Consider the following 26,324-nt stretch of genomic DNA (forward strand, 5'->3'; position numbering starts at 1 on the left):
GTAGGTCCCTGCGCTTTGTGTGACAACATCAAAGCGCACGCCACAAATCGGAGGAGAAGCTTGGCCAAACACTAACATATGTGTAAGCGCCAACCTATTAGTATTATTATTGTTATTATTATTACTTTACAGATAAAAAATATGGAGGAAAAGGAGAACGCAAAAGCTATCAAAGCGTTTATTGTAGCATACCTTCTGCGTTTCACGCTTTGTTGTCAAAGTTTGAACTGTCAAGCAAAGCGAGGAAAGTCTTATGTAAATGGCCCTTAATTCATCGCGACGCGCGCACTCGCAAATTCCAAACACATGCGCAGTTTTGCCAGTTTATCCTTTTTGAGGCTACATCTAGCTTTTTCCTTTGTCGTTTAGCTTCGAAATTTTGGATTTAGCTTCGTGGCTTTTTCTAGCCTTTTCTTATTTTCAAACTAGCATTTTTTAGCCCTTCTGCAGTGTTTTTAATTTACCCCTTCCTTTAATGTTTGGGGTAATTTTGACCCAATAATAGATATAAGTAAATTTTAAGGAAAAAAGATTGAATTCAGTTAATATTTTATTTATCACATGCAGAAAATTTATCGATAAGTCCTGTATGCTTACCGGTTCATGTCCTTAACTACTAAATAATAATTTGAGTCGGAATGACTATGTTGCCTTCTAGAAAACAAAATAAAAGAAAACAACTCTTTTATTTTTAGCAAAACCATAGCTGATTATTCTTTTAACGAATAGACAACGCCGCAGACTATTTAAAATTACCTATCTCTTTAATTAAAGTTGTAATTTTGACCCAATCATTGCAGAAGGATTAAGGGCAATGCTCCGCAATATTTGTAGTAGCACTAAATTATTGTTTCGGTTCAGTTTTAATTGACGAAATGTTAAGCGAATATCACCCCGCGGCATCGCTCCATCCGACGAAATTTACCTTGCGAACTCGTTCTGTTTATACTTTAACAGTTTTTTCATTGGCTCTCAAGTGCCTCTACAAAACCAGGAAAAGCACGGGAATGACGTCGAGCACTACATCGTGAGGGAGAAAGGTAGCTAGGTGCCGCTGCGTAGCCATTCGGGAGTCCTCAGCCCCATCCTCGCCTCTGCTATTCACATCTGTCATATGCTGCCGGCCATTTTTCGCTGCTTTGTAGCATAGTCTCCACCAGTCACTCAGGCTTAAAAACTCGCAAGATATGTGGCGAAGTCTGCATCTGGTACTGTCAAATAATATACACTCAAAAAAGACGTATTCTATTACATCTCCTCCGCTGTAGTCGCATATGGGTTCCGGTTCGTGTTTGAATCGGGGAAGGTATGCTTTGAAGTAGAGATGGGCACCGGTCGGGCTTACGCAGGGGAACTCGTGCGTGCATGGGCGTTCAGTAAAATTTCATAAAAACACGAATAAGCACGAAAAAGCCCGTTGCTAATACTACAAATTTAGAAAAGCCTTTGTTTTTATACAAAAAAAATAAAATAGTACATATTAAAACTCTATTGATAAGAGAAAACCAAAAAAAAGAAATATTTGGGAACCGATAGAAAAAATTAGCTACTTAGTAGTTTTGTTTACATATCTGTACATAAAATACCTTTCACTTTTTCTGCTTCCCAGAAAATATATTATACAAATCTTTGATGTAAAAAATTTATTCGCTTAAGTAAATATACATACATAAACACAAAATTAAAAATATGTACATATGTGTGTATACATACAATAAAAGTTGCCTCTTTATTTCCGGGCTGGGAAAACAGTGGGACGTCCCCATATAAGCTGCGGCCAAAAGTAGAAACCGTACTAGAAATTCGCTGAAATTTCGTATATGCGCTGTTCGGCGCTTAGGAATGAAGAAATGTGGAAAATAATAAAATTCAACGCGCTACCACGCCCACAGCTCTTGTGGACGGAAATAGTAAATGTTATCCGATTTTGATGAAACTCAGGGCATATGCTGGTTTTAACGAGAAAAGCTTGAATCTCAAATATCGTCAAAATCGGTTTACATTATCGTCCAGTAATTCTAGAAAAACAGGCACAAATTAAAAAAAAATCTTTTTGATGAAATTCGGTTTGCCTCCAAGTACTAAATTTTATGAAATTTGGAGAAAAAGAACGGGCACATTTATTTTATTTCTAAAGGCGTTCCTATTTCTTCATTTTAAAAATGACAAAACGAAAACATTTACAATACCTGCATACTAACTCAAGTAGCACACTGGTGCATAAATTGGTGTAAATTTGTGAATTTTGGTACAATTAGTTTTTTACCGAAATTCGTAAATTTACACTAATTTATATACCAGTGTGCTACTTGAGAAATTATGTGCACGATATGTATTTACACTGAAACTTTCAATTTTAACTACATTTTATATAACAAAAGCTGAGCTGAGGCAAGCAGGACTCTTGCCATAAAAAACGGATCTCGTCCAGAGGGGCTGAATGTTGTTTGTGTCATTAATATCTACACCTTCTTTTATTTCCACTTTATATCGCATATTATTCATTTTATGTACATATCAGCGTCTTTCCTTTCAGCTCTACAATACAAATTCAATAAATTTTACAGGAGGTGGGTCTATAAAAGGAAGAATAGAAGCTGAACTCGCAGTTCCTCGCAGCTGGAACTATTTGAGATATAACACGCATATTTAATGTTTACTTATCCTAAGCATAATTTAGCTCGCTTCCTAGGTCCTTTTTAAATATCCCTTTTTAAAGTAAGCACTCAAAAAATTTTACACTCACAAAATTGTGTGTGTTTTATACATTTCAAAAGATTTATAAAAGTTTTAAGCAATGTTTGACCCCAGATATATTCAAAAACTGCTCATTAATCAGATTGGTTTTTTATATATCCGCACAAGTGGAAAAATTAATTCAAATTATTTGCGACAAAATCAAAATTTTTTCTTACAAATTTATTTTTTCGCATTGCAACTACTTTAAGCTCGTGTCATGATTGCAGACATGCATTTTTATCAAAAAATTATTTTTGGTTTAAGTTAGCTGGATATTTTGCTATGCATCTGCGCAATTACTTCTTCAGATTCGCTAATCCGTTTTAACTACTTTTGGCCGCTGTAATCCCATAGTGGGACGTGTCCCGTCGTGCCGGGCCGGGCCCCACTAAAATTCTTAACGTGCGGGCTCGTGCGTGTTTTTGAAAGTTGATTTTACACTCGTGCCGGGCCGGGCTTGAAAATTTAGGCCCGTGCCCATCTCTACTTTGAAGTACCCGTGTCGAGTTTGTCAAACCTAAATCGACTTCGCCATTTAGTCTGGTTTATTTGCGGGTATATACGGTTTGCCCTTCACTATGCGCGCTCCAGTTGAAACATTCACGATTGTAATCGTATTGTAATGTATGAAGATATTTCGTGGTACACTACCTTGTCTTTAAGGACTATGGGTTTTCAGACCCTAAAAAGAGTCCTATTTATTATTAAGATGGTTTTGTTAAACGGTATTGTGTAGTTATAAACATGTTTTTACAAAGCTTTCATGAAATTTCATGATCGTCAGTACTTTGGTTGTCGAGATATTTACATTTTTGTTGCTCGGTAGTACATTTGTACTACCTCTTTATACAGAAGAGTTAATGAAATGTTGAAAAGGCTGGCCTTTTTTTAATCTTTCTTTTTGGCCCATTTAGCTTTTTTTTAGCTTTTTTATTTGGCCGATCTAGCTTTTTTATTTTTGAAGTCCTGGCAACCCTGATGCGCACACTAAGAAAATTGCCATCACCCACTGGGAAAAATAGGTGAACACCTTACGAGGTAGGCCATGTTTTTTTAATTTTTTAGTACCAAAATTGTCATCATGGCCCATGTCATCTACAAGTAAAGCTCAAAATGAACACCTCCGACGACACATAACGTTGTCAGTTGCAAAATAACGTACAGCTGAAGTTATTGCCAAGGGCCGAACGTAACTTTTTTGGAAACCGGCTCAGTGTAAGTTGCTGCTAAGGTAATGAATGCCCTTCACTCGGCGGTCCTTACCACTTCCCTGCCGAATCTCCATTACTTTAACAAAGACGTGGCCGCCTTATGTAAGTAGGAATTTAGAATGTATAGTTTTGGTACTAAAAACTGAAAGAAAACATGGCTTACCTCGTAAGGTGCTTACCTATTTACCTAGTGGGCACATGCACAAACATACTTACATATGTACATTCTTACATAGGAATGTATATCAGTGATGGAAAAGGAGGTACAATTGCACTTTTTTAACCTTTTTTTAAAGTTGAAAGCACATTTGGTACAAATACACCATTTTGGGTACATTACAGCATAGCCACATTAATTTTATTGTGGATCCCTAAATTAGGAAATTCATTGCAAACAGATTCTCTCCTTTTTAACCGAATTCACAAAAAGGAGGGAGATTATCAATTCGTCGGAATATTTTTTTTTTATGTATGGTACCGCATAACTTTGGACCACGTTAACCTTCTTCTTCGTCTTTATTGGCGCTGTAACGCCTAAGCGATTTTGGCCGAGTCCAAAACAGCACGCCAGTCATTTCTCTTCTGTGCTAACTGACGCCAATTGGAAGTCCTTATCCACCTGGTCTTTCCAACGCAGGGGAGGCCTTCCTCTTCCTCGGTTACCAGCATCGCGGCCCCCGTTGAATACTTTCAGAGCAGGACCGTTTCTGTCCATTCGAACGACAGGGCCAAGCCAGCGGAGCCGCTGAATTTTAATTCGCTGCACTATGTCTATATCGTTGTAAAGCTCATACAGCTAATCGTTACATTGTCTGCGATATTCGCCATCGTCAACCTTTAAGCGTCCGTTTATCTTTCGCAGAATCTTTCTCTCGAAAACTCGAAGAGCAGCTTCATCAGATATTTTCATTGTCCATGCCCTCGCGCCATACACCAGCACAGGCATGATGAGTGACTTATAGAGTGATATCTTCGTACGACGAGAGAGGACTTTACTTATCAATTGCCTACTTACTCCAAAGTAGCATTTGTTGGCAAGAGGGATTCTCTGTTGGATTTCAAGGCTGACATTAATATTGGTATCAATGCTGGTTCCCAAATAAATGAAGTCGTCTACTTTTTGAAACTCGTAACTGTCAACAGTGATGTGGGTGCCAAGATGCATATGCTCTGACTGTTTGTGTGATGACAGGAGATACTTCGTTTTGTCCTCGTTCACCACTAGACCCATACGCTTTGCTTATCTATCCAATCCCGAGAAGGCAGAACAGACGTAGCCCTAGTACGCTCTTGTAAAGTACTGTGCCTGAGCGGTTCTGTTCTGCGGCTCTTATTATCTTCTCCAACATCAGATTAAAAAAATCACACAGTCACCTTGTCTGAAAGTTCGTTTGGTATCAAACGGCTCGGAGAGGTCCTTCCCTATTCTGACGGAGCTGGTGGTATTGCTCAACGTCATTTTACACAGCCGTATTAGTTTCGCGGCCGCTGTAGTGTAGTGGTAAGCAGTGTGCGCTACCATTCCACAGCACCTGGGTTAAAGCCCTGGTCAAAGCAACATCGCAGAAAAAAAATTAGAAAAAAAGGGTATTTCTTAACAGCGGTCGCGCCTCGGCAGGAAATGGCAAACCTCTGAGTGTATTCCTGCCATGAAAAGAGGCTTCTCATAAAATTACAATCGCCGTTCGGAGTCGGCGTAAAACTCCAGGTCCCTCCCCTTTGCGTGACAACATCAAGGCGCACACCACAAATCAGAGGAGAAGCTCGGTCGAACACTAACATATGTGTAAGCGCCAATCTATTAGTTTCGCGGGGATACCAAATTAAGACATCGCGGCATAAATACAACTTCTCTTCGTGCTGTCGAAAGCGGCTTTGAAATCGATAAATAGATGGTGTTGTTCGATCCTATTCTCGCGGGTCTTTTCCAAGATTTGGCGCATTGTAAATACCTGATCTATGGTGGATTTGCCAGGCCTAAAGCCACACTGATAAGGTCCAATCAGTTCGTTGACGGTGGGCACAATACACTACATAAGACCTTATAACCTATGCTTAGAAGGCAGATTCCGCGGTAGTTGGCGCGAATAGCAAGACCGCCTTTCTTGTGGATTGGGCAGACCACACTTAAATTCCGGTCGTCGGGCATGCGTTCATCTGACCATATTCTGCGTAAGAGTTGATGCATGCATCTTATTAACTCCTCGCCACCGTACTTTAATAGCTAAGCTGGCAGGCTGTCAGCTCCAGCAGCTTTGTTGTTTGTCAAGCGCGCTATCGCTATTCGTACCTCGTCATAGTCAGGTGGTGAAACATCGACTCCATCGTCATCGACTGGAGGTTCGGGTTCGTCTTATCCACTAATTTCAGCGCTGCTAACATTCAGTAGGGTGGAAAAGTGTTCCCTCCATAATTTAAGTACATTCTGGACATCGGTCACTAGGTTGTCATTGTTGTTGTTCTTACGGGAGTTCGCCCTGGTCTTAAACCTTCCGTTAATCGCCTAACCGTCTGGTAAAATTTTCGGACGTTTTTCCTGTCGGCTAGCATTTCAAGCTCTTCGCATTCACGTATTTCGGCCTCTCTCTTCTTATTGCGGCAAATACGTCTCGGTTCTTTCCTCAGTTCCCTATAACGGTCCCACATTGCTCGCGTTGCGCCCGATCGAAGCGTGGCCCTATAGGCGGCGTCTTTTTTCTCTGCGGCTCTTGACATTCTTCATCGTACTAGTTGTTCTTTCGGGTTCGCTGAAATCGAACTACTTCTTCGGCGGCGGTACTTTATGATGGGGAAATGTGGTTCAACTGCTCGCTTATGTCGGATTGTTGAACAGTACTCTCAGAGACCAGGTGTGTGAGTCGAATGACGAATAAATTGGCCGTCTGTTGTGAATGCAACTTTTCGACGTTAAGCTTTCCTTGCATTGTTGGGCGCACATTTTTTGCTGCACAGAGGCGGGTGCGTATCGTGGCTACAACACGATAGTGGTCCGAGTCGATGTTTGGCCCTCGGAGTGTATGTACGTCTAAAACGCTGGAAGCATGCCTTCTGTCTATCACAACGTGGTCCATTTGGTTTCTCGTTTTTCGATCTGGAGCTTGGTGGATGTTCGTATGCTGGAACCTAGTACTACATATTACCATGCCGGGTACTACATATTACCCGGCGAAGTCGATCAACCTCAGTCCGTTATCGGACGTTTCGTCGTGGAGGCTGAATTTTCCGACAGTGGCGCCAAAGATCCCTTCCTTGCCCACCTTGGAATAAAAATCGCCCAGCACGATTTTAACATCGTGTCGCGGGCAGCGCCCATATGTACGCTCTAAGCGCTAATAGAAGAGATCCTTGGACGCCTCGTCCTTCTCTTCCGTCGGGGCATGGGCGCAGATGATCTAGATGTTGAAGAATATCGCTTTGATTCGGATTGTGGCTAGACGTCCGTCCACCGGGGGGAACGCCAGTACTCGGCTACGGAGTCTCTCTGCTACCACGAATCTAGCACCGAGTTTGCGCNAGGTTCGGGTTCGTCTTATCCACTAATTTCAGCGCTGCTAACATTCAGTAGGGTGGAAAAGTGTTCCCTCCATAATTTAAGTACATTCTGGACATCGGTCACTAGGTTGTCATTGTTGTTGTTCTTACGGGAGTTCGCCCTGGTCTTAAACCTTCCGTTAATCGCCTAACCGTCTGGTAAAATTTTCGGACGTTTTTCCTGTCGGCTAGCATTTCAAGCTCTTCGCATTCACGTATTTCGGCCTCTCTCTTCTTATTGCGGCAAATACGTCTCGGTTCTTTCCTCAGTTCCCTATAACGGTCCCACATTGCTCGCGTTGCGCCCGATCGAAGCGTGGCCCTATAGGCGGCGTCTTTTTTCTCTGCGGCTCTTGACATTCTTCATCGTACTAGTTGTTCTTTCGGGTTCGCTGAAATCGAACTACTTCTTCGGCGGCGGTACTTTATGATGGGGAAATGTGGTTCAACTGCTCGCTTATGTCGGATTGTTGAACAGTACTCTCAGAGACCAGGTGTGTGAGTCGAATGACGAATAAATTGGCCGTCTGTTGTGAATGCAACTTTTCGACGTTAAGCTTTCCTTGCATTGTTGGGCGCACATTTTTTGCTGCACAGAGGCGGGTGCGTATCGTGGCTACAACACGATAGTGGTCCGAGTCGATGTTTGGCCCTCGGAGTGTATGTACGTCTAAAACGCTGGAAGCATGCCTTCTGTCTATCACAACGTGGTCCATTTGGTTTCTCGTTTTTCGATCTGGAGCTTGGTGGATGTTCGTATGCTGGAACCTAGTACTACATATTACCATGCCGGGTACTACATATTACCCGGCGAAGTCGATCAACCTCAGTCCGTTATCGGACGTTTCGTCGTGGAGGCTGAATTTTCCGACAGTGGCGCCAAAGATCCCTTCCTTGCCCACCTTGGAATAAAAATCGCCCAGCACGATTTTAACATCGTGTCGCGGGCAGCGCCCATATGTACGCTCTAAGCGCTAATAGAAGAGATCCTTGGACGCCTCGTCCTTCTCTTCCGTCGGGGCATGGGCGCAGATGATCTAGATGTTGAAGAATATCGCTTTGATTCGGATTGTGGCTAGACGTCCGTCCACCGGGGGGAACGCCAGTACTCGGCTACGGAGTCTCTCTGCTACCACGAATCTAGCACCGAGTTTGCGCTCCTTTATGTGGCAACTGTAGTAGACGTCGCAAGGCTTCACACTTACTTTTCCTTGCCTCGTCCATCGCATTTCTTGGATGGCGGTAATGTCAACCTTTGTCTTCCCGAGGACATCAACTAGCCGGGCAGAGGCACCTGCCCATTAAGGGTCCGGATATTCCAGGCGCATACGCTTAAATCATAGTCCTTTATACGTTTACCGTGGTCGTCATCAAAAAAGGGGGTCTCATACGAGGCTGTTTGGTCTTTTTCATTGGGCGGGGTTTTAACGTGGCGGGACCCACCACGCGCCCGCGAAGTTTTACGCCTCCTCACTTTAGCTCGCTCCCAAAGGGGTGTTTGGTTGCTACCCGGAGGATACGTGGATATAAATATCCGGACGTTGTGAGCTGCGATTTGAACCGTACGCACAAGAATCGCCTCCGGCCACTCCCAGGTGAATGGCAGTCAAAACTTTTCCAATTCTGCGCACGGAACCATATTCCACGTTACCGCTTTCTATAAGGAAAGGAAAGGAAAAGGAAAGGTGTTACCTCACAGGTTGTCCCATTCTAATTTGGTTTAAATCCGATCATAGGATCATGAAAAGATTAACGATATAATTAAATTTGTATATGAGAATTGAAGTCGGTTTAGTTTTTCGGTTAAAAATTACTTGTTTGCAAAGGTACTATTAAACAGATTTGACAAGTTTCGAAATGTGTAAAACAGGTATTAATTTTAAAGCTACATTTCTCTGCGCTCATGGTGGAATAATAAAAAGGTGCTGTCAGTAGCGACGTGTTTGTTGTAATTTTGACAAAATCGGCATGCTTATTTTCAGTGCTGCCGATCTTAATTTTTATACTACTATTCGTTGGGAAATAGTATCTAAAATACTCCATTTTAGTATTTCGTTTTATCGCGATTTTTAAAGAACTTGGTATTTTCAGAACGATATTAATATTTAAAATTGCTGGATTTGTATAATTTGTGTCCTCAAAATATAAAATATAAAAGATATCGTGGTAATCAATGGAAAAAGACGTACACAAAAATCGGTTGGAAAGGCGATATTTTTATATTAAATATCTTTTGCTGCATTGTCATAATATCGAGCCAAATGGACTACTGATACACTAGATAGAGCGGCAGTATGGTTGAATTGTGTGTGTGTTTTAATCTATTTAAGAAATCATTTGCGGTCTTATAGGAAATTGCTTTATTTTACGGCCTTTACTTTTTTATAAGTTACAATATATGTCCAAGCTGACGATACAAGCATATATTCAGGCTTATAAGCCTGTAATTATACATTTTTCTACATTTAATTTGAAATAGTATGCACAAACGGATTAAAAGTAGTAAATAATTAGTATATTTTCAAATACTCTAAAGTGCGTGACCGGAATAGACCTGCCGAAAAAGTGAGGTTAAGTTACCGACAACACCTTGTTATTATTACACCATGGTCTGCGCTTATATACAATGTTTCTCCCAAATTAGGTCCAATTTGAAAACTTCATGTATACGTGCATGTGTACGTACATAAATTCAGCCATATGTGTATATACACATACAGTACACCCACTGTAAAATCAACACTCGATAAACGCATTACATCGGTTAAAGCAACACACAAATGTTTACCATTAGTGACTACACAAATACAACTTAAAACAAGTAAGAAAGTCTAAGTTCGGGCGGAGCCGAACATTAAATACCCGGCGCAAATATTAAATAAATGTTTTTTCACCTTTCCGAAACCTACCGCTAGATGGTAAGCCGGGGTGTATCAATTTTGAGTAAATTAGCGTCCTTAAATTTCGAAATATTGCAGTTTCAAGCATTTCTGAAATTTACCGTTGTATGAAAAGCGCCCGTAATTCTAGTCCGATTTCAATAATTTTCAACGTTTTGCTTTTATGTGGCAAGCACAATAAAAATACCGAGTTTGGTACAAATTGGTAGAACGGTTACCGATATACATATATGTGATCATAAGTGGGCGGTGCCACGCCCATTTTCCAAAATTTTACCATAAACGTATTTCTGGGTAAAGAATTGTTGCTAGCATCAATTTTGAATAAATTAGCTTTTATAATTACTGATTTATCGAAGATTTTGCACTTCGTGCGTGGTTATTGTCCGATTTTTTAAATTTTCAGCCATTTAGTATGCCTTACCAAGGCCAACAACTGTGCAAAGTTTGGAAGAAATTGGTGCAGCGGTTACCAAGATATACACATGTAACCATAAGTGGGCGTGGCTACGCCCATTTTCCAAAAATTTATAATATGATTATTTTTCGTCTGAAAATTACTGTAAATATCAATTTTGAGTGAATTATCTTCAGTAGTTACTAAAATATCGCAGTTTTCGTATTTCTGGAAATTACCGTTATATGGGAAGTGGGCGTGGTTAAAGTCCGATTTCGCCCATTTTCAATACCAACCTACCTTGGATTAAGGGAAACCTACATACCAAATTTCGTTGAGATATCTCAATTTTTGCTCGAGTTATCGTGTACACGGACAGACGGACAGACGGACAGACGGACAGACGGACGGACAGACAGACATGGCTTAATCGATTTCTTTTTTCATCCTGATCATTTATGTATACATTTGTCTATATCTATCTCGATTCGTTTTGGCTGTTACAAACAACCGTTATGTGAACAAAATTAATATACCCTTGTGCACAAGTGCGCGGAAAATCTGCCGCACTTGATAGTAGTAGGTTGAATAAGGAAATAAATTAGCAACAAAAACTTGCGGCGTGTGTAAAACTCAGTGGTTAGCGCTTCTGACTTTGCACAGCGATGGTGCTGAAGTCTAGAAAAGGAAGTTTGATAAAGAGATGTAGTGATCTCCGAAATAGCTGCTATAACTTCTACCGCTTCAGCTTTGTTGTTCTTTCCATTTTTTCCTAACAAACAAATCGTGGTACAAAGCTCAATAACAATATTACAATAAAAATGTACAACAGCCTCAACAACCATAACTCTCAGAATTTTACCGGTTGCTTTTGCTGAGGGAGTACTGTGCATCCAAACGTACATACATACATTAACTTTAATGACATATAACTGCGAAATGTAACACACTCAAATAAAATAGGACCATAAAAAAGATACAAACTTTGAATTATTTTGTTTTGTTCGAGTGGCAATGGCGGGAAGATGCCAAAAGTCTGGCCTGTTAGTATACATAGGTATTTTCGTGATGAGGCGCGCCACCAAGCCACGACCCCGTCTGCCTACCATCGCGCCAGGCAAAAAGTCAATTAGTGACTAAAGTTACATAAATACAAACAGTTTATTTTGTCGAGTGTCGGCGGAGTGTGCGAGGCAGTATTTTGGGAAAATCAGTTAACATATGGGCATTTCCATCGGTCGCGAACCGTACGTCCGTATGCTCTTCAATTCAAAACACAAGGAAAATATAAATTTTTATTAATTTTTTTATGTTTCGATTGTCTTTCGATTATTAATTTTCAATACGTAAGCAATAAACATGCGGTTGCGAACGTACGAATAATAGAAGTCGCTTTTAGCTGCAAATTGAAAAATGCCAGAAACTGTGAAATGGAACAGAATATTCTAAAGCGATTGATTTTGTATTAAAGTGGAATAAAGTAACTTTCTCTTAACTAATTATTTCGCGTTAAAATATCTCTATTAGTTTTTTAATTATAAGCTTAACTACCAGTCGCGAACGTACAGGTCGCGAACATAGGATTTTTCCGTCAGTATCTATACCTTTAATGAACATGAAATGGTATTATAAATTTGGTCCGATGTTTGTAAGTACCAGAAGAAGAAGATATAGACCCACATAAATGTTTGCTAAAATGATCAGAACGTAGTTCTCGGTCCTGGTTGACCATTCTGTGGAAATGCTCATATGTATGTACAATGCCATCATTCCCGCGACAATTTGTTTTGATAAGTGTTTTTATTCATTTATTTTTTACGTTTCGTTATAATGTTTCCTTCGTTTATTTGTTTTGTGTTTTAATGGGCTCAACGCGTTGACAGAGCAAGCATCAATAAAATCCATACAAATATGCATAGAAACAACAAAAGGGAACTTACTACTCAGCAGCTACCGAGTCTTCAGTTGTTTACTTGCGATCTGCTTCATTATTGATTTTCGAAAATTTTTGTGTTCAAGAACTTTAACACGTACCTATGTATGTATGTAAGTACGTTTGTACAACTGTACAGACATATTCACTTCATTCTGTTTTTACACGGTAGATATCTACGTTCCTGTAAAAAAGACGTTAAGTAGATACATAGAAAAAGAGCGGATTGGTTCTATATCCTTCAACCATATAGTTAAAATAAATTATTCATGCAAAAAAATCTATTATGACATACTACGTTTATACGTAAGCCATTTGCAAATTAAAATAATTTGCAAATACCTAACTCACTGTTTATTCGATGGCGAAAAATTCTTTTTCAATATTGCCTGATTATAAAAAGGCAATAATATGACCATCGAAAAAGAAAATAAAGTTAAAAATGGCAACGTCTCGATTATAAAAAGGCAATAGGATGACCATCGAAAAAGAAAATAAACCTAAGAATGGCGACGACTTGCGCTTATTTGCAAATAGTCCCACTAATCAATACTTAAATATTTGCGTGATTTAGTTATTTGCAAATAAAAAATTAACTCAGCGTTTATACGGCAAATTTTACCATTTTGCAAATTGTTATTTGCAAATAATAAGTGCGCATAAACGTAGTAATAGTCTTTGTAAAAGCCAAACTAAATTTTTATGTGCATTATTATCAAATCTTAAAGTAAAAGTGGCATAAATATGAAATTATACCAGTTCAGGAACTGAGAACTCGTACAAGAAAAAAAATATAAATTAATAAACAAAAGGTACATAATACCATAATTGTGGTATTTATATTGTGCTTAAATAAACAATTTCATAATTGGATACAAAGCTGTAGTTGTGGGTTTTTTTCATTCCCGATTGTGGAATTGAGTATTTTTGTCATTGCTGATTACACTGGACCACAAATTTCAACTTTTATTTTATGTTATTTTTAATTCTATGGTACCGTTTTTGAGATATTTGCAATTTACCGTTTTTCAAAAAAAAAAAAAAATTGGGTCCACTTAATCATATATATCTCAAGAACGAATTAAGCAATTCCAAAACGGTTTGAAGCTTTTAAAAGGTAATAAAATTTTCTATAAGCTGTGCATACAACACTTTTTGCTAGGCCCTGTAGATTCAAAGATAACGAACAATCATTACCGATTTTTTCAATTTTTTTTGTAAAAATATAAAAAAAATTGTACTTTGCGGGGAAGGATCTCGAAAACCTTTTATTTTTTTGCAGATTTTTTTTTTCTCCCTAAGCTCTGTTGTATTACAAAAAAAATAAGCTATCATCGAAGAAAATCGATGCAAAACTACGTAAGTTATAAGCGATCAAATAAAAATACCCAGGTTGCGCAACTTCAATGTATGTACCTATACATACATACATATATTAAAGGTATAAAGTGCAAGTGAGATATTATCCGGATAAACGAATAACACCATAACAATGATAACACTTTTTCTTTAAATAAATCAAATAGTACTTTTAATACTCGAATTGTATTATAGTAGGTAGAGTGGTTGCATCGAAAGGAAGAGTGGTTGGGTTCGAAACCTGCTGTAGGCATGTAGTTATAAACATGTATTTCCGTCAGTTATGGGTAAGTATGCAGGTAGATTTTCAAAATTATAAGACACAGAAAATTTCTAAAGCCTACATCTAAAACAGGTAGTATTTTCTTTTCCCGGCTTGTTATAAAAAGGAACCTTTCTGTCTAGGTAAGATTTGATTTTTTCAATTTTATTCTTGTTCCGAGTATAAATATGAGTTAATGCGCTTTGAAACTTCATAACATCTTCAAGGCTCGCCGGAGATAGTTCAGTTCATAAGTCTAATTTCAAAACCGTGATTTATTAAAAAAAATAAAATGAGTAAAAGGACGCGAGAATTTGAGTGTAATAAGGATCCAGATATGTTCTGTTTCATGTGTGGCCAATATACTATCATAAGGCGACGACGAGTGTTCTCAGATCATATCAAAACTTTATACTCCAAGTATTTTGGAATTGAGCCTAAAAATGCTGAAAAACCATGGACACCGAACACTTTGTGTACATCGTGTCGAGTAGAATTGATTCAGTGGGAATCAGGACAACAAACAAAATTTGATACACCAATGATATGGAGAGAACCTACTTGCCATTCAATAGAGTGTTATATTTGTCAAACAAAAGTACTTGGCGTTGGAAGATCAAGAGGAGTAACCTATGCTAGCGTACCTACAGTGACATTACCAATCAAATTAAGATAAAGATTGTTAGAATATAGTATAAACATAAATAAATTTAAAAAAAAAGTTAAAAATATGGGTAATTTCATTCATAAATTGAACTTTTAACTCAATAGAAACAGAGCATAGCTAGATATTTCACTCTTCTTTATACCATACATACGTTTTGAGGTATACGTTGAAATTGCGCAACCTGGGTATTTTTATTTGATCGCTTATAACTTACGTAGTTTTGCATCGATTTTCTTCGATGATACCTTATTTTTTTTGTAATATAACAGAGCTTAGGGAGAAAAAAAAAATCTGCAAAAAAATAAAAGGTTTTCGAGATCCTTCCCCGCAAAGTACAATTTTTTTTATATTTTTACAAAAAAAATTGAAAAAATCGGTAATGATTGTTCGTTATCTTTGAATCTACAGGGCCTAGCAAAAAGTGTTGTATGCACAGTTTATAGAAAATTTTATTACCTTTTAAAAGCTTCAAACCGCTTTGGAATTGCTTAATTCGTTCTTGAGATATATATGATTAAGTGGACCCAATTTTTTTTTTTTTTGCAAAAACGGTAAATTGCAAATATCTCAAAAACGGTACCATAAAATTAAAAATAACCTTGATATTCGGAATCAGGGGGTGATTTTACATACGAATTTCATAACGGCGTCTCTGGTAAATTTTGGCCGTCGACCAGTGTTATCACTGCGCCTTTGTTTCGCTGTTGTTGATGTGATCACATCAACGTGACCGCATGACTCATTGACCAAACACCCGACCACCGGCTGCCTACCCTGGCAACCTGCACTTATTTATACATATGGATGTACATACCCAATTTGCCACAGAGCGAAGACGAGTTCGAATTGATATCGTTACGACGTCGCTATGGTGAAGTCGTTTGGGTGAACTCGAAACGACGTCGAAACGAAGTCGTTTTTTCCATTCGTTTCTTCGAACCCACAATCTTCGGAACCTTCGGTCTGGTTTTCACGCCCACATTTTGATATATCTAAGCATCAATAAAAGTCATTCATTTGGATAGTAAACCGTTTTTATTAGGACAATTTTTTATTATGACCGAATATCGAATCCACAATGTTTTTTTGTGCTCAGAAAACCTACACCTACATATTTTTTTCAGTATTCATAATATTTTTCATATAAAATTGTTTAAATTTTTTTATAAAGGTACAGTTTACTCTATTGGCCTTATTAATAAAAAATAAAATTTCTGGGTATGAAGTTTTTTTAAATTTGGTATAATACTGTACTTTTGGTATAAAAAATGTACGAAAAAAAGATTAATAATAATTGAATTATGTAGGTGCCTTAATTTTAACGCAAGTGTATGTATATTGCACATTACTTGAATTTTGAACTACAAGGTCCTTGTTAAAAAATAAACCCAATTTTTATAAAGATAACCAAAATGAAGTAACGAAAAAAATAATTGTTAAAACTGGTCAATATGTGTTACGTCAATAATTTTTCACACAGGATGTAGTAATTTAAAAAAACTTAAAAAAAATCAACTGAATTAAATTAAATTATTTACATAAAAATTTGTTTTTAATTTTGTAGTACTGCATGCAATTTTGGGTATCGTTTTGCAGTTCGCTGGTATAGATATCGCTTTTCCGACCCGCCGGCGAGTCGTTTGCGACCGTCGGCGGCGAACAAATTGTTCACCAGAACGAGTCGGAAACGACGTCGTTTGGCAAATTGGGTATGTACATATATGTAAGTATGGATCTGTGGCAACAAAACAAAGTAGCTTAAGTAGGAAGGTTGACTTTAGTATAGTGTACCATTTGCAGATTGCGATTGCCAATGGCGGCCTAGCCATTAAATAACTCTTTGCATAATAACCTCTTTGTCGGCCGCTGTGGTGTAGTGGTAAGCAGTGCGCGCTTCCACTCCGTAGCACCAGGGTTCAAACCCAGGTCAAAGCAACATCGCAAAAATATAGAAAAAAAAGTTTTTTCTTAACAGNACATATATGTAAGTATGGATCTGTGGCAACAAAACAAAGTAGCTTAAGTAGGAAGGTTGACTTTAGTATAGTGTACCATTTGCAGATTGCGATTGCCAATGGCGGCCTAGCCATTAAATAACTCTTTGCATAATAACCTCTTTGTCGGCCGCTGTGGTGTAGTGGTAAGCAGTGCGCGCTTCCACTCCGTAGCACCAGGGTTCAAACCCAGGTCAAAGCAACATCGCAAAAATATAGAAAAAAAAGTTTTTTCTTAACAGCGGTCGTCCCTCGGCAGGCAATGGCAAACCTCCGACTATTTCTGCCATGAATAACAGCTTCTCACAAAAAATACAATCGCCGTTCGGAGTCGGCGTAAAACTGTAAGTCCCTCCGCTTTGTGTGACAACATCAAGGCGTACGCCACAAATCGGAGGAGAAGCTCGGCCAAACACTAACATATGTGTAAGCGCCAATCTATTATTATTATTTTAAAATAACCCGTAAAAGAAATAAACCCGATGCCAGCAAGCCTTTAATCCCATTAAGTCTCATCAAAAAAAGGTACATCAAGCATATTGAAGCAAACTTCCCGATTTAAGCTACTTTGTTTTGTTACCACAGATATGCACATATGTATGTACATTAGGGTGGGCCAAAAAAAAGTAAAGTCGGAAATTTAATGCTCTCACCCCCTAGGATTGTTCTATACCGAGAAAAGTATACCCCTGTTTTTTTATTTTAAGATCAAAATATATTTAGAGGTCGCTCAAAGCGCTCAAAGTTTCCCATGTATTTTGTTTGGGGAAAAAAAGAATTTTCGTAGAAATGGCATAGAATCCATGAAAACCAAAATTTTTCAATCTGAAAACTCTGCTTCTCTTCAGAAGACTTCAGAGAATAATGCCCAATTGTTTATTTAAAGATTTTTTAATTTTGACTATTTTTTAAGGGTCTCCGAAAAATCCAAAAAAAATCAAATATACAAAAAGAAATATATAAAAGAAAAAATAGTTAAAATTAAAAAATGTTTAAATAAACAATTGGGCATTATTCTCTGAAGTCCTCTGGGAAGAAGCAGAGTTTTCAGATTGAAAAATTTTGGTTTTCATGGATTCTATGCCATTTCTACGAAAAGTCGTTTTTTCCCCATACAAAATACATGGGAAACTTTGAGCGCTTTGAGCGACCTCTAAATATATTTTGATTTTAAAATAAAAAAACAGGGGTATACTTTTTTCGGTATAGAACAATCCTAGGGGGTGAGAGCATTAAATTTCCGACTTTACTTTTCTCCCATACATTTTTGGACCACCCTAATGTGCATACATATACTGAATTCTAATCGGCACGTCAGCAATGTGGTATGCTACAACCAGCATAAATTTATATTCATAAACTGATACTACATCCATACATATGTATGTATATGGGGCGTTCCATACCAAAATGGACGGGGTTCCCACTTCATGTGTTTGATTTGTTTCAAATTTTTAGGGTTGATGGATAAACATAAATAATAAATAAATATGAAATTTGAGCTTGATTGATACATTTTTAAAAACTTTACAGTGCGAAAACAAAAACAATAGTTTTACAAATATCTCGAGAACGGAGCGAGGAAAAAAATCACATATACACTCATCAAAATTCTTTATGAGAAGAATTATTTTTAAAATTTTTTTCTTTAAAAATTTTTCACATAGAAATTTTTTGATAATAATAAATTGATTGGTTTTTGTGCTGTAAAGTTTTTAAAAATGTATTAATCAATCTCAAATTTCATATTTATTTATTATTTGTGTTTATCCATCAACCCTAAAAATTTGAAACAAATCAAACACATGAAGTGTGAACCCCGTCCATTTTGGTATGGAACGCCCCATATACATACATAACCATGAGCTTTTTATAGATTTAATGAATGCTAAATAATAGTTCTGTTCGCTATGCAAATGCCAGTAATAACTAGCCAGTAACAAAATTCAGAGAATAATGTATCTTGCTCTCCCAAAGGGAGAAACTTACTAAGTTTTGCGCGAACAGTAATTAGCAAACATTTGCAAGCTTCACTGCCAGCACGGTTGTATTTCGAGCATAATAAATTTATTTAAATTATTTCAGGTGGAAACCAAAACAGGACCTATACGTATCCCTGCAGGAAATGTATCTAACTATAAGCTAACTTTAAGTTGATTAGGAAGGAGCTAAAAGTCACTATTATCCGCATGTTTTCTTTGAAGGAAGCTAACTATATTTCTATGGCGATGGCCGCGAAATAGTCAAAGGTGGTTACCTCTGCATTAGTTATAGTCAAGGGTGGTTACCTCTGCATTTGATGTAACTAACTACTTTTGGACATAAAATATCAATAGGAAAAACCAAATACTTTTTTTATTTTTTTATTTTATTACATTTCATATTTGTTTACATATTCTGCTGTAGGTGGTCCCATATTCGAACTCCGCCAGACATGACTTCAAAATGATAATATGCAGTTTCGATCTTCCTTTTATTTGTCGTCTATTCGAAAAAGTATTTGCGAAGTGCAGGATATTTAAATAGAAACGCGATTAAAGAAAACAATCTCCTGTCAACTTGTCAACTAGTTTTAAGTTAGCTTTTTGTAGCTAACTACAAGCTATATATTTTATAGAAATTCCGCAAAAAAAGCTGCCTACAAGTGGGTAATTTTTTATTAATTAATAATTTTTTTCTGCAGGGATATTTCTTCTTATTCTGACTTTCTTCAACATACGCTTCAATTTCTTTGTGGAAGTCACTGTCGGATTTCCTATATCGACATTCCGATAACGAATACAGCTTTTTCAGCCGAGTGCCTTTCAAATTTTGGAATTAATTAAATTAATTGAATAAACAAATATTTACATACTTATTTCATTAGTAAACCGCAACAAGATTGTTCATTTTTAAATTTAACGAGCTTGTTGATTCAAATAAATTTTCACAAAAATGCAACCGTGTGCCACAATCCTGCTTGAAAATTCTTGCGGGCAAACATACATATTCCCGGCACGAATTTGCAGCTTCCCCTCCAAATGAAATGTGTGCTCCATCCTTGCAAGTTTTACTGGGTTTTTGGCCAAACGAACACGATTTGGTTGTATGTGTGTTATTAAAAACCTTGAATTTTTCTTTTATATTGAAATGAAAATTATTTTTACCTTACGTCACTTTTTCGCGCCCTTATTTTAGACAAAGATGACACCTTTGATAATTTTAGCGATTGGTAATTAGTATCAGAAAATTTTTTTGCAGCAAATGATATTTAAGGACTCCGTATACTAACATTCATGAATGCTTTACATGATTTATGTCGTCTCAAGCTTTTTTTGTTTGCGCCTAGGTATTTACATATATATTATTTGCCAAAGCATTAAAAAACTTTATATACATTTCTTTTCCATATAGGCAAGAGAGCAAATAAATACATAAATAAAAAGTAAAGTGGTGAAAAATATTCTCAAGAATATGAATGATCCATCCAGTCTAAATTAAACCGGGGCGATTGACCATCGATAGTGACGCAAAACCATCGATAGTTCTGGAAAATAAAAACCATCGATAGTTTTGCAGCTCTACCGAACAATCTTAATGTCTCGTAGTAAATAAACTTCTAGTGAGGTGTTTTATGCTTAAAACACATAGAAAACGACGCACTTCGGGATACATCCGTCCAATTATTTAATATGTAGATAAATATTTAGGCGGCGACAGACCCACACCGCGACTGTGGTCGTGACCAGATTTAATTTATTTCTCTTTTTCGACCGACAGACAGGGTTCTTCTTATTCTTTTATGTCAAAGGATCGGGTTATAACGGAAGTAGCGATTCGGAGTGAGCTGCCACTTAATTATCTCTTGTATGTGAAATGAATGCAAATGATTGTAATGCAGTGAAAACCGCTTAAGTAACTCGTAAACGTAATGTAAAACGGAAGGATCTAAAATCAAAGGATCCTTACGAATTCGCCGCGATTTGTTACGATTCGTCCCGTGCATTATAATTAGGGAGAAACTCATACAAATTCATGATGTCGGTGCCGCATTCAAAAAATTCATGTAGCCACTGATACATATAGCGTGTATATTAGGGTGCTTTTTTGCGACATTTATTTTTTATCACTCCTACGTATTGGGTTTAGTGACACGTACTAACCCGCGGGTGGGAGTTTGAGTTACGCCGAAACACTTTAGTAGAACGTTCAATTCTGAAGAAAACATCATTCATTGACCATGATTATACCATAAAATGCCTCTGAGCTATAGACTTTTGAAGAAAAACAATCAAATTTTGCGTGTATTTTATATGGGAAATCTTTGCACGGCTTGGGTTCAAATTAACAGCGAATTTTTTAAGTGTTTTCCACAAAATTTCGAGGTAGGAGTGAAAAAAAACAATAGTCGCAAAAAAAAGGCACCCTAGTGTACATAGATAAAAAGGAACAGTCCAGCGCCTTCGTCTTGGTCTGCAGGCTGTATCGGAGATACAACCGCTAAATTTAACGTAGAATACGTGGTATGGTTAAGAGCATATCAAAGTCAAAAACGAAAGCACTCACTAAGAAAAAAATATCGATAACAAAAGCGATAATAATAGATATCGATAACAAAATCGATAAAAACATCGATAAAAAATCGATATCAAAATCGATAACAAAATCTGTCAAAAAATCGACTACAAAATCGATAACAAAGTCGACTACAAAATCGATTACAAAGTCGATAACAAAATCGATAACAAAATCGATAAAAGTATCCACATCAAAAGCGATAACAACATCGATAGCAAAATCGATAATGAAACCGATACAAATATCGATAATAAAAGAGATAATATCGACAGCAAAATCGATTTAAAATATCGGTAACAAAACCGATAAAAATATTATGACAAAATCGATAAAAATATCGACAATAAAATCGATAGAAAAATCAATAACAAAATCGATAAAAATATCGATAACAAAATCGATAAATAAGCGATAACAAAATCAATCAAAATATCGATAACAAAATCGATAAAAAATATCGATAACAAAATCTATAAAAATATCGATCATTATATCGATAAGTTCCGAAAATATCGATAGCAAAATCAATAACAATATTGACAAAAATTTCGATAACAAAATCGATCACAAAACCGACAAAATATCGATTATTACATCGATAAGTCCCGAGAATCACGAAAATCTCTAAAATCCCGAAATAGTATATCCTTTTCTCTACAACTACCTTTATTTTAATCTTTCTTCCTCTATCTGCATCTTTACTTTTATCGGTATTCTCATCCTCATATTTTCCTTTATATTTATCTTTGTTTTAATTTTTATGTTTATCATATTCTTCATATACATATTCCCCTTCACCTTTACCCTTATATAAGTAAAGTGTTTAAATTTACCTTGGTCTTCATTTTTTCCCTTATCTTTACCTTTGCCTTTATCCCCTTCTTTATCTATGTACGTACTCACCTTTACTTTTATTCTTGGATTGGTCTTTTTCTAAGTGTTGTTTAACTTCAAAAAGTTTTCGCGTATTATGCATACTTGTATTCATACATATATGTATGTACATATGTATATAATATGTATAGACATACATACAGAGATTACTAAAAAATAGAAACTATCCACATTAGGGGCTGTCCATATATTACGTAAGACCTTTTCTTGTATTCTTATTCAAAATTTTTCTTTATAAAATACGAAAATTCACCCAATTAAAGTACTACATTGCATTGAAACGAAAAATATACATTAAATACGGAGGATATTACAATTTTTTACAACTTTTGCTTTAATTTTTAATATGAAACTTTCGCTAACATCTATCTATAGCAGAACACTTCCCTTTATTTTAATATATTAAATACTATTTCTGAAAACCTGTTAAAAAGATATAACCCATTTTATGCGTACCGATTTTGAGTGAACAATGCTTTATATAGTACTAGCAGACCCGGCGAACTTCGTCCCGCCCAAAATAATTTTTTTTATTGAAACATTTGGACCAACGTTCGCCAGCAATTCACGTTCACGTTTGGTTTTGTGGTCGACAGAAGGCATATCCTCCATTGCCGTCCAAATAACCTGACGAAAGCGTTATACCGGGAAGAAGTCTTTGCAGCTCGATGGTGAATCGTCCTTGAATCTGTATAGCATAGTTGGTGGCAATTTCCAAACTGGTGAGTATCATTGATCCGCATTTTGCTTAGTCACCGTAAACCACGGACCGCAATGGTTCTGATGGTTGATTTAACGNCAAATAACCTGACGAAAGCGTTATACCGGGAAGAAGTCTTTGCAGCTCGATGGTGAATCGTCCTTGAATCTGTATAGCATAGTTGGTGGCAATTTCCAAACTGGTGAGTATCATTGATCCGCATTTTGCTTAGTCACCGTAAACCACGGACCGCAATGGTTCTGATGGTTGATTTAACGGGAGTAATTTGTCTTTGATCACTGGTGCCTCCGAATTGACGATTTTTAGCAATAACTCGGCTTCAGCGCCACTTTGCGCACCTTTTTTGCAATAGTATTGCCCCTATTTTTACCAGTACATATCGTCGTTTAAAGTGCAAAACCGCGTATCAACAAAATGCAAAACCGCTTCTGGAGCGTAAAAACACTCATATTTCAAAATGGTTCTCCTTTTTATAAAGCAATTGCATTTCTGGCTAGTATATTTCAGGACGAATGGATAAGGATTGAGCCAAGAGCTTGTGTGGGCAAATCCAATTTTTGGCAGCCAATGTCAGTTACGCGGTTTTGAAGAATGACGATACACGTTTTTGTACTTTAAACAACGATATATATCTCGAATATGAGTCAAATCGGATCACAAATACGATTTTGAGTAATAAATCGACTCCAGCGCCACCTGGCGTTTTAAGCTGTGAACTTAGACTATAAAGCGACCTACTCAAACACATACAAAAAATTCATTAAACCCGTTTCGATCGTTTATTAGGAGTTCACCCACCAGAATAAGTATTTTACATACTGACACTCTTCGGCATTTTTCCCATACAAAAAAAAACTATCACGCATTAGTTATACGGAGCAAATGCGCAACATCATCTGCGAAAAAGTTCTCAAAAATCAATGCTAACTTACTGATACTGAAATTGAGTCAACTAGAAAAGTGCATACTCAAAATTTGGTGACATTTGATGCAAAATGAACTATATTTCTATAGAAAATTAACAAAAAAATGTATTATGAAAATGAAAAAAACTGTATTCTGGGTGTATGTATTTAGAGATAGGTAAAAGTTTCAATACTTTTTGAAATCGCCACGCCCCCTTTTCCAGTAGCCCCGTAATTATACCGATTCCCAGGACACTACCACAAATACTTCCAGAGATATACGGTATGAAAAATTCGATATGTATGGGTGATGCCACGCTCCCTTAATATATCGAAAGTCTGCAGTAGGTGTCCAAAATTTCATAAAAATCGGTACAGCCGTTCTACCACCTTTTGTTTCCTTGCTAGAGGTTCTGAAATAGTGCAAAAAACGCGATTTTTTGACACTTTGACCTCGTTTTTCTTAAATCTGGAGCTGATGGAAACTCTATGCTTACGGATTCGTAATCAGCACAAAAAATAATAATAAGTATTGTTAAATAGCCAATACCCGCATATTCGCGGTGCCTTTAAACACCTTTCGAACTGTAAAACATCAAATTTCAAACAAATCGGACCATAAATAAGATTTTTTCCAATATATCCGTATCTGGTCCACCTATCAGAAAAAATATCCTATATGTTAACCCAGGCAATAAGCTATCTACGTGCCGAATTTCAAGCAAATCGGACCATAAATAAGATTTTTTCCAATATATCCGTATCTGGTCCACCTATCAGAAAAAATATCCTATATGTTAACCCAGGCAATAAGCTATCTACGTGCCGAATTTCAAGCAAATCGGACCATAACAAAGATTTTTGCGAATAGATTGGTCCCTGGTCCACCTCTCAGAAAAAAGTATTCATATGTTAATCCAGGCAATAAGCTACCTACTTGCCAAATTTCAAGCAAGTGGCACCATAAATAATATTTTTACGAATAGATCGGTCCCTGGCCTACTTAACGGAAAAAATTGATCCTATATGGGTATTTCCATACGTCGCATACGTGACCGTCGTCCGTTTCAATGTGATACAAACAAGGAATTCCATTTGTTTTCTTTAACTTTTTTGGGCCATTGTATAGCACATAATTAGCTCTATATTTAACCGAAAAATGAAAACAATCGAACTGATTGGTCCTGAAATATAAGCATTTAAAGATAGTGTCGTTACGTGACAAAAAACGGAAGTAGATTTTTTCTTTTCATACAAAATCGCAAAACTGTGCGAATTGTGGATGGCTATTTTCATGAAACTTATTTTAATATGATTTGGAACAATTCTTGTTACTTTTAGAGTTTTTTGAATTAATGCAACTTGTTTCAATATTCTTTTACAACCCCAAGTATGAAACGTCACGTGACGTAGCGTCACGTGACATAAATTTCCATCGTTATATTTTTTTTAATATTGCTTTTAAATGAATTTTTAACGCAAATAAAACATGTATTTTATGTAGAACATACTTTATATTTTGACTTCAGCGCCAATTCAGGGTGAATTTGTTGGAAATCTATGATATATTATGTTTCAACTACATACGCCAAATTCGAACCAAATCGGACCATAAATACGGTTCTTCGAAATATCTCGACCTTGGCGCCACCTAGGAAGACCATTTTACGCAAACATGATTTTACTTTTATATCCAGTATATATTTTAAAAAGCAGACAAATCGGCCCGTAAATACGTTAGATATAAGACTTTTATTTTTTTTTGTCCTTCCGATGGAAACACCCATATGGGTTTTATATCTAACGTATTTACGGGCCGATTTGTCTGCTTTTTAAAATATATACTGGCTATGTAAGTAGAATCATCTTTGCATAAAATGGTCTTCCTAGGTGGCGCCAAGGTCGAGATATTTCGAAAAACCGTATTTATGGTCCGATTTGGTTCGAATTTGGCGTATGTGGTTGAAACATAATAAATCATAGATTTCCAATAAATTGACCCTGAATTGGCGCTGAAGTCAAAATATAAAGTATATTCTACATAAAATACATGTTTTATTTGCGTTGAAAATTAATTTAAAAGCAATATTAACAAAAATATAACGATGGAAATTTATGTCACGTGACGCCACGTCACGTCACGTTTCACACTTGGGGTTGTAAAAGAGAATTGAAACAATTTGCATTAATTCAAAAAACTCTAAAAACAACTAGAATTGCTCCAAATCATATTAAAATAAGTTTCATGAAAATA

The 26,324-nt window shown here is 36.8% G+C and overlaps 1 protein-coding gene across 2 annotated transcripts in view; it reads left to right on the forward strand.

The window, feature by feature from the left end:
• LOC108363952 (glycoprotein-N-acetylgalactosamine 3-beta-galactosyltransferase 1-like) overlaps positions 1 to 26,324 on the forward strand; it is a 71,180-nt gene that overhangs the window by 23,492 nt on the left and 21,364 nt on the right. The gene's annotated exons all lie outside the window — the stretch shown is intronic.

Source organism: Rhagoletis zephyria, unplaced genomic scaffold (genome assembly GCF_001687245.7).
Source record: "Rhagoletis zephyria isolate East Lansing unplaced genomic scaffold, Rhagoletis_zephyria_1.1 Rzeph_scaffold_01417, whole genome shotgun sequence".
Lineage (NCBI taxonomy): Eukaryota > Metazoa > Arthropoda > Insecta > Diptera > Tephritidae > Rhagoletis > Rhagoletis zephyria.